Raw genomic sequence first — 13912 nt, 5'->3', positions numbered from 1 at the left:
ACTTCCTTCAAAGCACAGAGAAATAAAAATGGTATCCACAAGTTTATCGGACTCTGGGGAAGTGGATAAAGCGCCTTATTGCCAAAATACTGAAGTATCCCTTTAAATCGTGTAGTCAAGTAAGAGATTTCTGGACTTGGATTTCAGATTGCCTTGACTCCTTTTAAGTTAATTGTGTATAAGAAATGTGTTATTCAAGACCATATACTAGCCAAGCCCAGTGAAGGGAACATAAATAGAATGGGTTTTGACATTTAAATGTTGTTAAAGAAGAGGTGTCGTGGGGACACCCCCTCCACACAGACACATACACACACCCTGGACAAGGAGGATAAACCAGTACAAAATAGGAGACAGGAAATCCAGAGTTTATTATAATCAATGCCTCATTGGCGTTTTCCCTCATGGCTTTATAACAGCATGAAACAATTTATCATGGCTCTCTGCCCTTGGAGTGTGTGACATCCAACTTCAAAGTGATACCCAATTGTTTACACCTCAGTGAGCACATTTACAGAGTTTCGCATTTCTACTTACAATCGTCTCTCGGAAAAAGTTAAATACATTATCATTAATAATTTCAAATGTTTTAATTTAGTTTTTGTTTCATTCAAATGGAGAGTGTGTCGCACCTCAACTTCTAATGAATCTTTTGGTTTTCTAACATGGCACCTCTACTCCAGTTGTTTGAGCATAAAACCCCCCTTTTTCTGTCATAACAATTATCCATGGAGTGTGAATGATAAGCAGGGGGTCCACTTATCTCCATTGATTTGGCTGTAGGGGAGAGTGAGGTAAGTTGAGCCACACTATAATTAATAATCTGACCAAATATTTAGGAAGAGGTCATCATTTCACGAGTCTGGAAAAAGTGGTAGGCAAGTTAGGTCAAAAAAATGTATCTTCACCAAATCAAATAAATGTATTGTGTTAGGTTTCATGATGCTTGTATCTATATGGTGGCATGTAGCCTAGTGGTTAGAGTGTTGGACTAGTAACTGAAAGGTTTGCAAGATCAAATCCCCAAGCTGACAAGGTAAAAATCTGTCCCTGAACAAGGCAGTTATTGAAAATAAGAATTTGTTTCTTAACTGACTTGCCTAGTTAAATAAATCTGAAAAAATAAAGAAAATAAATCAAAGTAGATAGTTCTATACATCAGTTGGGGTCTCTATAAGCTTCAATATGAGGTCATAACCCTAGCATGAAAGTACATCCTTGTAGCTGTGTGGGCTAATGTAGTCCAACTGTTTGTCTTGGGGCTAAGTTGAGCAATGGCCAGGGGGTAATTTGAGTCAATGGCAAGTTGAGCAAATTAAGTGTTTTCTTCCCAGGTGTTATGCAAGGCATTATTGCTGGGATATGAGGTAACAACAGTGTTTTTATAAAGTGTGATTTTGAGGCCGATCATCAGCAACTTTACCATTTGTATCCCGGGAAATGCAGTTTGGTCATATCAGTAAAATTATTGGGCACCTGTTCACTTAAAAAATATAGCATTAGCTTTCTGTGACCGCTCATTACGTTCATTATGTGACTACTCACAATGTTTTACATAATGAAGCCCAGGCGTTCCCAAAAGGTCATAACCTACAGTTGTAAACATTAGATCCTGCAACTCCTCTGACGCATATGTAAAACCCTGTCGTGGAGATGCATGCCCTGGCCCAGTAATCCCAAAGGCTCCTTCGAAAGAGGACAATGCATTTTAACTGGTTCTCAGCGCGTAGCCATGCATCTTCCCAAAAAGGCTGGCCTGCTTGGTAGACTTCTTTTAGACTTTTTTCTAAAGATGTGGATCCGCCCCTGCCTGATTCCATATCTTAAACATTGCCCGACCACATGATCTGGCTGGTATTTCTCTGTCGATTAGCAGACAACGAGTGAGGAGCAGCTTTTTAGCCTGCAGGAAAAAGTGGAAGATAAACGTTGATCCTGTCAATCAAAAACTACAGAGGTAAGTAACTCAAAGCTTGAATGGCTTTTCTGTCTTTGAAGGATATGGAAGACAAATCAACCAACAAAAGCAGTAGTCATGAAACTGCACATTTGCTCAGCTTTTTTTTATATCACTCAAGAAGAGCATTTACTTTAACACTGTAAAAAAGATTGAGTTGTTTCAACTAATTATTATTAAGTAACTGGTTCCACAGGATTTTTTTTGTTAGTGACAATTTGAGAAAACGTTGGCAAAAATTCAGTCAACTTAAAATGCGTTTTTCAAATTGTCTCAATTAGAAATTGTTATTGGGGCATCTTATCAACAAAAAAAAGGCGGTGGAATTCGCTACACACATACAATGTTTTCAACTTACATATTTGACACACGTTGACATACATGATTACATTGAGCATGTTCATTTATACAGTAATTCATATTCAACGTGTTCTCACCTGAGATTTGAACTTGCAACCTTTTGATTCACGGCAATCCTATCTTCTTGCTACGCCACCATGTCGGTGTCAATGACTGATTTCACCTGTTTTGCTACACTTTGCACTTCAAAGTCAATCTCAGCTCTTTGAAAGTACACTCAAGAAAAACAATTTTATTTATCAATAGTGATTAAGGAGTAACATTAAAATAGCTGAAATATGTCAATAAAATCAATGATGAGAGAAGTAAGATTAACTGATAATTGACATTTCCAATTAAACGAATTTCCAATTAAAATATTTATGTGGACGTACAAAAGTAAAACCATTAATACTGACAGCAAAATAAAAAAAATAGCAAATTTAGCATTGACATGTGACACAAAATCAATGCAGCACTTTTGTCAAATTAATACTACTCCTTAAATAATGTTAATACATCTCTCTAAATCTCTTTAAAAGTCTTCATCCCTTAAACAATGTAAACTAGCTTTGATCCGATTATTGCTCACACAATCTCTATTTGGCGCAAAATTGAAAATGCCATCAAAATGGCATGCCCATACTCCAATATTGCGATCTGTAGGGCAGCCTTTTGCATCCACCAATGGTCCAAATATGGCATCCGTACCCTTGCTGATATCATGGATAGTAATGGTTTAAAAACATTCCATGATTTGAAAGGCACATACACATTACCAGACAACTCATTTTTTCTATATTTATATTTGGGCTCACGAAAATACTAATCTCTATAATATACATTGAGGGTACAAACATTAAGGACACATGTTCTTTCCATGACGGACTGATCAGGTAAATCCAGGTGAAAGTTATGATCCCTTATTAATGTCACTTGTTAAATCGGAGTAGATGAAGGGGAGACGGGTTAAAGAAGGATTTTTAAGCCTTGAGACAATTGAGACATGGATTGTGTATGTGTGCCATTTAGAGGGTGAATGGGTAAGACAAAATATTTAAGTTCCTTTGAACGGGGTATGGTAGTAGGTGCCAGGTGCACCGGTTTGTGTAAAGAACTACAACTCTGCTGGGTTTTTCACACTCAACAGTTTCCCGTATGTATCAAAAATGCTCCACCACTCAAAGGATGTGGGAAGCATTGGAGTCTGTTGTGAGGAAAAAAGTATGGTCCACAGATCTAAGTGAATCTGAACAACCCTTTAATTGGAACAGTATATGGAAAAATATGACCTTGGCATCCAATAATCCGAACCATCAATTTATACATTTGAAGTTTGTTCACAGAATTTATTTAAAACCAAGGAAATGTTTTACGGTGAAATTGGCCTCAAATGTTCACTGTGTCCCCTAAATCAGGTAGGCACATTCCTTCATATGATGTGGGAGTGCCCTGCAGTTAGAAGTGCATGAATGTAAATATTCAGTGCGTTGCATCTAATATGTTACTTAACGATGAGAGCTCCTTGTATCTAAATGAATCAGGGACGATTACTGCTGGCTGGCAGCACTGCCGCAAAAAAAAGATGTTGGCTATTAGAGGGCATTTAACTTACTCTCTCCCAATTCGCCAGTGGATACAGTTACTATTAGAAGTTGTAACGTTAGAAATATCAACAGCGAGAATGAATGGCGCTAGTCAAGGAACAATTGAGGCCTGGACAAATACACTTGACTCTGTAATGAATAATCTCCGCTAAAGCCCAACACATACAAACAAAATATATATACACACATTTTTTTGCTTTCAGGACCATGGGGAAGGGGTGGTATGCAGAGGGGAAGACATGTTGGATGGGTGGGGTTGGGGGAATGAGATTGGGGGTGAAGGCTCACTTCTGTTTTTTTCTTTTCCTTTAATAATACAACATTTCACTACATAATATGATCATGATGATCAATACTTTGTGTTTATGTACCTCTATCTACCACCCCAATGAAAAAAAGGCTAAATTAAAAAAAATTGGGTCACAAAAAATGTACTATTAAACTCTGGTCAAAAAGCTATTTCATCATACATATTATGAACGGTTTAAAATGCTTTTTGTATGGTGGACACTATTTATAATAGATAATTAAGATTATATAAAAAGCAAAAGGCTTTGCATGCATTCCTTGTTTTTTGGGGGTCTCAAACAGCATATGGGGCAAATAATGCAAATTACCTGCAGAGTAAAGATAATTTAAACCAATTAATTTAATTGAAAATTTCACATCTTAAATTGAGCTCATTAATTTAACTTTGACATACATTAAATTATCTTATTTTTTAATGGTATATTTTCTTCATATAAATTCATGGCAATACAATTCAAACTGTACAGGGTATTTAATAAGTACCACACGATTCAATTGATTTATGTTAGACAGCTTTGATTTGATTTGTTTGTGAATATTTTACTTCAGATAACACTTTGTATATGATTATAACCCTATGTGGGATATAATTTTCAGTGAACATGTCCAACCATGATCATCCAGATTGAAATGTCTTTATGTTAATTTCCTGTAACTGTTAACCTCAGTCTTTTGTAAATTTCATAACAACTAGGTATTATGATTTCAAATCAAATATAATTTAAAATTAAGGAACTGGGGACATTTAGAGGAAATGCTATTGCTAATCAATCATGACATTTATTCTAGCTTTACAAGTATTGAAGGCACTTAAGGGGGCGGTATCCCAGACACATATTAAGACTTATCTAGGATTTAAAAGCATTTATTTAATGGAGATTCAAGTTGTATTTGTCACATGCACAAGTACAGTGAAGTGCTTAACTTGCAAGCCCTACCCAACAGTGCAGTTGCAAAGTTGGGTCGGAGCATGCAAGACGGCAGCGATACAGTACGGCGCCATCGTGTATTCTCCATTGAGTTGGATTTTTTTGTCCAGCACTCAGATTAATTTGTGTCCTAGAAACCGCCCCTAGATGTCTATTTGAAGACTATTATTGAGACTACTTCCTTTTCATAAAGTTGAACTAATTTCATAAGCAAGAAGCATCTCAGCTTGACTAGGTATAGGCTCCCACAGAAAGCTTCATCCAAGCTGAAAGAAACCATATAGAGAAGTTATGCTGAGGACAGTCAAAACAATCCAAGGCCTGAGATTGTATTCAAAATGTTCCCATTGTAGCACTTACATGTTGGATACAATTACAGAATTGATCTAGATATCTATCTTTAAAAATCTATGTCAAGCTTTAATTGATATGTGCTGATTATTAGATGTTTGTATATTTTTTGCTGTGCATGTGGTCAGTTTTGTGCCAATTATAGTTGATTTTCCATACAATAACAAGCTTGAGTTGCTGGATAAATTGTGACATTCAAATTCTTTATCTGATATGAATATGTTTACAACCACAATACAATCAAAATGGGCTCTAATAGTCTTCCATAGGCCTACTTTCTAACACTCTGTCCTCACTACAGTCTTTAGGCCGACCTTGCCGACAGAAAAACACAGAGATGAATTCCCTGTTTCTCCTGAGCTGTCTAAGCTCCACCTGGTTTCTCTTGGTATACTCGCACATGGTACTGGAGGACAAGCTATCCACCAATAAGTCTTCTTTCTCGAGTATACAGAATGGGAGCCTGTCAGATGCTCCACCCATCGTCATTGTAGGTCAGTTAATCATTAGGTCTGGCATATAATCAGTGTGTGGAATAAAAATAAATGGGCTGCTAAAAATCACTCCATTCTTTGATATGTGCTGATATCTTGTGCCATTTTGCTGTTATATGCAGGAAATATTATTGTAAAATGCAGATATATTTTGCTTGGGTATTTTAAGTATTCCAAGGTTGACTTCAAAAGCAAAGCCGTCAAAATGACTAACACCAATCTTGTGAAATGAAAATATGTCAAATACATTTATTTTTCAGAGTTGCCCAAAACGGCAAAGAAAAAAATCAACAAACCAAGAAAGGTAACTATGTTCTGAAAATAAGTCAAAATTATTAATGTTTGTGTTATATTGATAAGTTGGTAGAAATAAGTCTAAAATATACATAGCCAATAGTGAAAAAAGAAGAAGCTTATTGTGACATTGAATGTAAAAACATTTCAGTGTGAATGAAGGCATGTTTCTACTTGACGAAAAGTATGAGTCAAGTGGTAACACTTTACAATAAGGGTACATTATTAAGCATGAGTAAATGCAGGAGTTAACACGAATACATAATATATTAATGCATTTACAAATTGACTAGACTATTGCTAAAGACATTCATGACCATATTAGCGAAGAAGTGAAAATTGCTTCAAATAGCTTGTATGCTAATTAAGTTCATGTTATCTAAATATTAGTTTAGTCACTTTGCGGGGTCCTACGTAAAGTAGAAACTTTTCTGAAATTACGAAGGAGGGCCCTATTGTAAAGGGAACACTATTAATACTTTGTTGTAGGCTATTCATCATTAATAATGGCATTCATTCATGTTCATTGATGTACCCTTAGTGTAAGTGCAGGCAAGGCTAAATCATTAACCTCCTTTCACAGAACAAATTCAGCGTCAAAAACAAACATCCACCTCCTCCCGCCAACTGCGTGCCATTGTGGGGAAGCTGCAAAACCCCTAATAATGTGTGCTGTGAGTACTGCGCTTTCTGCCACTGCCGCCTTTTCAAGACTGTGTGCTATTGTCGAATGGGAAATCCGCGGTGTTGAAGACATGAAAGAAACATAACAGAATATTGGCATATTCACAAGGAGAGAAAATGTCTATGAGTAGGCTTATCATATCATCTTGTTTGATGTCTCACTTCTGAGGATAATGGCCAAGATTAATTGAGGACAGAGCCTACATGTGTAGGCCTAAAACCACACAAATCCTTCAACTATCATTCCAAATTTGAGACATTACAAATAATTGTAATAATATTTATCTCGTATGAGGTAAAAAAAATAAACAAATAAAAAGCGGCACCAGACAAGTTCCATAATGGTGTACTAGAGACTAGTTGATCCTTTCATTCAAATCTGTTCAATTAAACATTTTGGTGTCCTTTAAGTAGGCTACCTTTCCATAAATGGAGAAGTTGTCCTAGTCCAAGGCCTATTAAATCATAGCCTATATTAGTGGATATATATTTTTCAATGATATTCTATTAATAAAGACTTTGTTGTGAAACATGTACATGAAGCAATAGCTTACACATCATGCCAGTGCTGTAAAAGAGACAGTGTGTAGGATTTACTGTCTTGAGTAGTCCAGGGGTCAAATTGTCTGGCTCTTTGATAAAACATGGCAAGCACCTTAAAAGAAGCACAAATTGTGTTCCCCTACCTGGTTTTCAAAGATTGATGCTGCTAGTGTTCATAACCTCATAATGATCAGCAGTGTTGTATTGCATGCATGTGATCACTTGACCGACAGCAGAAATTAAACTAGCACTGGAGAAATACAAATGTTTTATAGTTTTATATTAATATGACATGTTATTTTCAGAAAGACAAACTGGCAAAAGCACTCAAGGAGCCAAAATGTCTGTTCTTGAGTAAAAAAATAACTAACTGTACAATATTTACTACGAGGCATTTACTGAGGGCCATTAGTACTGAATTTTTCTATGGCATATGGCTTGTATTAACACTTATTTTATTGATGTAACGAAAAATCTAATCAACACATATTTTGAAATAAACTTCTATTTACATTTTTGGTAACTTTATTTATGTGCATTGAAGTCATCTTCACATTTAAACGCATTTGAACTGCTGCGCTTGTTTAGATCATGGCTGTGAATCATCATACTGCAGCAGTACTGGACGCCTGGTTTCTATTGCACTTGTGTTGCACCCACGAAAGCGTAAATCATAGTCCACAGACGCTGAAATGGGATAGTCCTGCGTCTCATTGCGACTTAACTACGCAGCTCTGAGACCAACATCCACAGGAGCAAAGGCCAAATGCACACCTCCCCACAATACGCAACCAACGCGGCTCCGGTATGTGTCCTCTTCATTTGAATGTGTAGACAGTTGGAGAAATTGCTTGAGCTGCTCTGAGAATTTGCTGTGCATAAGCATACACGTTTTGGAATATTATGACTACACTTAAAAAAGCCCACATGCTACAAAAATATTACCCATCTCATCAGTTTATCCTTAGGGGTTCAAGCAGCGAAGCTGCGAGAAACCTTATTATATTTGTTGGCATTGGTTATTAGGGTTTCAAGCAGCGAAGCTGGGTTAAACCTTATTGTATTTTTTGGCATTCTTTTTTATTCTTCTTCTGTAAGAAGAAATTCACATGCAGATTCGCATGAGATGGTAAGACTTACAAGGTTGAGCAAAAAAGGTTAACGACTAAGGGCCACACCCTCTCAAGCAATGCTATGTAAATTGGCCACAAGTGATTGAAGATGCAAACTCTGAAAAGTCCCCACCGCTCACCCCATGAAACCTAGAATCCGGAAATTTGGTACATAGTTCCCTCTCCTCACAAGGAACACATTTGCCTCAAGGACCCACAAGGTCCGCCATTTAGAATTTTCCGCCAATTAAGAATTTTGTGAAAAACACTTAAAACGCTACTCCTCTGGCAGAGAATGACCGATCTGAATGAAACTTGATATATAGCATCTATTAACCAAAGTCTCTCAACACAACATTTTCTAGGCTAGTATGTCAAACAACAATACTGACCAATAAACATTCAAGTGGGCATGACCTGGCACATAAATGTATATGAGGATATTAGTATTGTAACAACTTGGTACACATGTTCCAAACATTGTCAAGACTCAACATTTGCAAGCACGTTCAGATCGATCACATGGAATTTGGCACACACCCTCGGGGATATGAGTCTAGCTAACCTGTAAAGTCAGTTTCAGTGTGGCTTCATGGTGGCACTGTCAGACAGGCAAAACTATTCATGCAGGTTCACAAGCTCATAGCAGCCATATAGTTTGAGCTAGTGTCCTGGAAAAGACATGGGTACATAGATTCTATATAGAACATTTGGTGCCAACGGTCCCGCGGTTCTGGAGAAAATACATTTAAAGTAGTCAACATCACTGAAAATGGTTCAAAATGCATCAAAAGCAAATGGCATGATCTGTTCGATGTTAAGGTCAGATATTTGGCAAGCGTGATAAGGAGTACAGAAGCAGATCATCCACACCCATTTGTCTTGATGGTGGTGCTATGGGGCTAAAGCTTGAACCCCGGTATGAGGATTTAGTATGAGGATAGGATGAGGATTCAGCTGATTATATGTCACCTTGTAGTTTGCTTGAACTTTGATGTATCAAATCAAATTTTACTGTGAAATGCTTACTTACAAGCCCTTACCCAACAACACAGTTCAAGAAATAGAGTTAAGAAAATATTTACTAAATAAATTAAGTCAAAATAAATAAAGTCAAAAATAAAATAAAAAGTGTCACAATAAATTAACAATAACGAGGCTATATACAGGGGGTACCAGTACCGAGTCAATGTGCGGGGGTACAGGTTAGTTGGGGTAATTTGTACATGTAGGTAAGGGTAAAGTGACTATGCATAGATAACAAACTGCGAGTAGCAGCAGTGTAAAAACAAAGCAAAGTAAATAGCCAGGTTGGTCATTTGATTAATTGTTCAGCAGTCTTATGGCTTAGGGGTAAAAGCTGTTAAGGAGCCTGTTGGACCTAGACTTGGCGCTCCGGTATCTGTACCAGTTGCATTGTGAGAACAGACTTGGGTGACTGGAGGCGTTGACCATTTTTGGGGCTTTCCTCTGACACGCCTAGTATATAGGTCCTGGATTTCAGGAAGCTTGATCCCAGTGATGTACTGGGCCATACACATTACCCTCTGTAGCGTCTTATGGTCAGATGGCGAGCAGTTGCCATACCAGGCAGTGATGCAACCAGTCAGAATTCTCTCGATGGAGCAGCTGTAGAACTTTTTGAGGATCTGGGGACCCATGCCAAATGTTTTCAGTCTCCTGAGGGGGAAAAGGTATTGTTGTGCCCGCTTCACAAATGTCTTGGTGTGTATGGACCATGATAGTTTGTTGGCGTGGTGGACACCAAGGAACTTGAAATTCTCGACCCGCTCCACTACAGACACGTAGATGTGAATGGGGGAGTGTTCGGCCCTCCTTTTCCTGTAGTCCACGATCAGCTCCTTTGTCTTGGTCATGTTGAGAGGTTATTGTCCTAGCACCACACTGCCAGGTCTCTGACCTCCTCCCTATAGGCTGTCTCATTTTTGTTGGTGATCAGGCCTACCACTGTTGTGTCGTCAGCAAAGTTAATGATGGTGTTGGAATCGTGCTTGGCAACGCAGTCGTGGGTGAATAGGGAGTACAGGAGAGGACTAAGCACGCACCACTGAGCATTGAGGGCTCTATGGTGTTGAACGCTGAGCTGTAGTCAATGAATAGCATTCTCACATAGGTGTTCCTTTTGTCCACATGGGAAAGGGCATTGAGCTCTAGCCTTTAGCTCAGTGCAGATGTTGATGAAGCTGGTGACTGTGGTGGTATAGTCCTCAATGCCATTGGATCAATCCCGGGAACATATTACAGTCTGTGCTAGCAAAACAGTCCTGTAGCGTAGCATCCACGTCATCTGACGACTTCCGTATTGAGCGAGTCACTGGCACTTCCTGCTTTAGTTTTTGCTTATAAGCAGGAATCAGGAGGATAGAATTATGGTCAGATTTGTCAAATGGAGACAGGAGAGCTTTGTACGCATCTCTGTGTGTGGAGTAAAGGTGGTCTAGAGTTTTTTTTTTACTTTGCTTGCACATGTGACATGCTGGTAGAAGTTAGGTAAAAACTGATTTAAGTTTGCCTGCATTAAAGTCCCCAGCCACTAGGAGGGCCACTTCTGGATGAGCATTTTCTTGCTTGCTTATGGCCTTAAATAAATAGACGGCTAAGAAAACACTCTTGGTAGATAGTGTGGTCTACAGCTTGTCATGAGGTACTCTACCTCAAACAAGCAATACTTTGAGACAATACCTTGAGACTTGCTTAATATTAGACATCCTTCACCAGCTGTTATTGACAAATAGACACACCAACACCACCCCTCATCTTACCAGACGTAGCTTATCTGTGTCATCGTTCAGCCATTACTCGGTGAATGGCTGAACGATGTTAAGATGTTACAGTTTTTAATGTCCTGTTGGTAGGATTATCTTGAACGGAGATCATCCAGTTTATTCTCCAGTGATTGCACGTTGGCCAATAGAACAGATGGTAGAGGCGTGTAACCCACTTGCTGACTAATTCTAACAAGGCACCCGATCTCCACCCCCGTCTTTTCTTCACACGAATAATGGGATTCGGGCCTGGTCTCAGAGAAGCAGTATATCATTCGCGCCGGACTCATTAAAGGAAAAAATCTTCATCCAGTTCGAGGTGAGTAATCGCTGTTCTGATATCCAGAAGCTCTTTTTTGGTCGTTAGACGTTAGCAGCAACATTATGTACAAAAAACGCAAAAAAACACACAAAACAGCACTGTTGGTTAGGAGCCCGTAAAACAGCAGCCATCCCCTCCGGTGCCATTGTCCTCCCAGTGAAATAGTTACTGGTATCAAAACTCTTTAGGCACAATTCAGAATCCACAGCTGCAGAGCTGTGATAGACCAGCAGCCCATTATGACATATTGTAACTAAACTCAGTAAAAAAATAAAATGGCCCTTTTCAGGACCCTGTCTTTCAAAGATAATTCGTAAAAATAATAATAATGGGGAAGATAGGCGACACCTGGAGGGGGGTGGAGACAAGCATATAGACAGGTGAAACAGATCAGGGGGTGACAATGATACACTTTTTGTGTATAGGTAGCCTCAGCAAAAACGAAACGTTCCTTTTTCAGGACCTTGTCTTTCAAAGATAATTCGTAAAAATCAAAATAAGTTCACAGATCTTCATTGTAAAGGGTTTAAACACTGTTTCCCATGCTTGTTCAATGAACCATAAACAATTAATGAACATGCAGCTGTGGAGCGGTCTTTAAGACACTAACAGCTTACAGACGGTAGGCAATTAAGGTCACAGTTATGAAAGCTTAGGACACTAAAGAGGCCTTTCCACTGACTCTGAAAAACACCAAAAGAAAGATACCCCAAATCCCTGCTCATCTGCGTGAACGTGCCTTAGGCATGTTGCAAGGAGGCATGAGGACTGCAGATGTGGCCAGGGCAATAAATTGCAATGTCCGTACTTTGAGACGCCTAAGACAGGGAGCCCGAACAGACAGCTGATCGTCCTCGCAGTGGCAGACCACCTGTAACAACACCTGCACAGGATCGGTACATCTGAACATCACACCTGTGGGACAGGTACAAGATGGCAACAACAACTGCCCGAGTTACACCAGGATTGCACAATTCCTCCATCAGTGCTCGGACTGTCCGCAATAGGCTGAGAGAGGCAGGACTGAGGGCTTATAGGCCTGTTGTAAGGCAGTTCCTCACCAGACATCACCGGCAACAACGTCGCCTATGGGCACACACAGGACTGGCAAAAAGTGCTCTTCACTGACGAGTCGCGGTTTTGTCTCACCAGAGGTGATGGTGGGATTCGCGTTTATCGTCGAAGGAATGAGCGTTACACCGAGGCCTGTGCTCTGGAGCGGGATCGATATGGAGGTGGAGTCATGGCCTGGGGCGATGTGTCACAGCATCATCGGACTAAGCTTGTTGTCATTGAAGGCAATCTCAACGCTATGTATTATAGGGAAGATATCCTCCTCCCTAATGTGGTACCCTTACTGCAGGCTCATCCTGACATGACCCTCCAGCATGACAATGCCATACTGCTCGTTCTGTGTGTGATTTCCTGCAAGACAGGAATGTCAGTGTTCTGCCATGGCCAGCGAAGAGCCTGGATCTCAATTCTATTGAGCACGTCTGGGACCTGTTGGATCGGAGTGAGGGCCATTCCCCCCAGAAATGTCCGGGAACTTGCAGGTGCCTTGGTGGAAGAGTCTTACAGCAAGAACTCGCAAATTTGGTGCAGTCCATGAGGAGGAGATGCACTGCAGTACTTAATGCAGCTGGTGGCCACACCAGATACCGACTGTTACTTTTAATATTGAACCCCCCCCCCCTTTTGTTCAGGGACACATTATTCCATTTCTGTTTGTCACGTTTGTGGAACCTGTTCAGTTTATGTCTCAGTTGTTGAATCTTATGTTCATACAAATATTTACACATGTTAAGTTTGCTGAAAATAAACGCAGTTGACGGTGAGAGGACGTTTCTTTTTTTGCTGAGTTTGCCTCCCAGAGAACTAAGAAAGTATGAAAGCCAATTGTCCAATATTCTAGAACATTGCTGTGCAGACTCAGACACTTTCAATGACAAAACCTTGCGGTAAACAGCATTGCGTAGATCAAAGTCAGACCAGTGGCTCTCATGATAGAGGACTGAGCTGCTCAGAGCAGTGTAATGAGCTGGGCTGTAAACATTGACCAGGCCCAGCCAGTACAAGTCATAAAAGTGAGGAGCCAAAACACATCAACGGGAGGGAGTGACACTTTGGGTACCACAGGCAGCAGCTGTTTCCCATTCACAGGCAAAAGAAAAGAATCTTAGAA

At 39.6% G+C, this 13912-nt stretch overlaps 1 long non-coding RNA gene across 1 annotated transcript; it reads left to right on the top strand.

Moving 5' to 3' along the window:
• The first annotated feature begins 1729 nt into the window (after positions 1–1729).
• Positions 1730–8020, top strand: LOC109891082 (uncharacterized). Its single transcript, XR_002255486.2, has 4 exons — positions 1730–1957; positions 5794–5986; positions 6247–6290; positions 6864–8020. It is a non-coding gene; the product is annotated as an uncharacterized LOC109891082 (long non-coding RNA).
• Positions 8021–13912: the final 5892 nt, after the last annotated feature.

The sequence above is a fragment of the Oncorhynchus kisutch genome, linkage group LG1 (assembly GCF_002021735.2).
Source record: "Oncorhynchus kisutch isolate 150728-3 linkage group LG1, Okis_V2, whole genome shotgun sequence".
Classification (NCBI taxonomy): domain Eukaryota; kingdom Metazoa; phylum Chordata; class Actinopteri; order Salmoniformes; family Salmonidae; genus Oncorhynchus; species Oncorhynchus kisutch.
The sequence above is the reverse complement of the archived record's forward strand: the minus strand, read 5'-3'. Positions and strand labels throughout refer to the sequence as shown.